The following is a 1,540-nucleotide window of genomic DNA, read 5'->3' on the forward strand; positions in this document are numbered from 1 at the left end:
CCTCGGTCACGTGCGACGTGGCAGCCAATTTAGTACCGGTTGATCTCCCCAACTGGTACTAAAGGACCCCCTTTAGTACCGGTTATTCAACCGGTACTAAATACCCTCCCTTTAGTACTGAACTAGCAATACCGGTTGCGCAAGCAATACTAAAGGGGGTTATGAACCAGTACTGATGGGGCTTTCCCCAGCAGTGCCCCGCTCCCATGGCACCACCATGCCGGCAAAGGAGGAGGAGAGGTAGCGCCTGACCCGATGGAGAGAAGAAGATAGCCGATGCCAATTCTACTGTATGCATATCCAAACAAGACTTGGTATTTGAATATCCAAACAAGACTTGGTACGAAGCCTCATTGGATTCATTCAAGTAATTTCATACGCATCCAAACAATTACTTTGGTATTGTGAGCCATTTTCAAAACTAGTCTAATTTGGTATTGAGTCCAATTCGATACCAAGCCTTCCAATATCGACATCTACATGCAGCAAGGACACCTATACTAGGACAATTATTAGACAGAGTTGAATGAATGCACTGTAGTGAACGTCAAAAACAATCTAGCTGTACATGGCAATAGAAACTAATTAAAACACATTCATGTATACCCGGGAGTTCTATGGGTACCTTCCAGAGTGCCACGTGTGTGCAAAAGTGCAATCAGTTTATAGTCGAATAGTCCATATTGTTCCATTTTGGTTGTTTCATAGGCACATCTTCTTCTTTGTCATTTTATAAAAAAATGCTGAGATGACACCTTGTTTAAAGAAAAATTGAAAACAAAACCCTGTTGGGATTGATATAATGAAACCTGCAGGCCTATATATTACTTCAATGGCAGTTGCTGTGGTTATGTGTGATTGGAGGGAGGGGACTGAGGGACATCGCAACGACAGGGTAAGATCAGCACATGGGAAACCAGAGGAAGAGGAATCAAAACGAAACACTTGATCACGACATATCCATCGTTAGCAGCAAAGGAAAAAAGGTGACAGAAAGTTATCTGTAATTGCTCACGTAATATAATGGCTCAACTGAGGATGTGTTGTGCCTGAAACGGAAAGGTAACAAAAGATTTTTACCTTTGGTTTGTTTCAAGCACCGGTTGTACATAAAAAGCTTTCTACAGTCAGTTTTCGCAACAAATATTACGGTAAAAATATGTTTGTATCACCTTGCTATTTCTATAGTTGTGGAGCCGCATCAGTTCGGAACTGCGAACGATCGATTTTTAAACCGGCCGACCTTGTCCATTGTGCAAGAGTGAAGGTCGATTTATTTGTACAGCAAAACTAAGCTCGTCCCCTGCAAGAAATGAATGGAGGTAGTACTTTAAAAATATATTACTCGAATTATCGTAAGGTGTTTTTTTTTTGCGTGGAACTCGATCGTGAAAACAGGAAGAGGCACATCACAATGTGACGGCAAGGTACTATCAGCGAAAAATGGAGACGAAGAGGAAGACGGAAGAAAACGAATCACTTGATGATCACGACAGGACATCCATCATCATTAGCAGCGAAGGAGAAAGGTGACATGAAT

Source organism: Setaria italica, chromosome III (genome assembly GCF_000263155.2).
Source record: "Setaria italica strain Yugu1 chromosome III, Setaria_italica_v2.0, whole genome shotgun sequence".
Lineage (NCBI taxonomy): Eukaryota > Viridiplantae > Streptophyta > Magnoliopsida > Poales > Poaceae > Setaria > Setaria italica.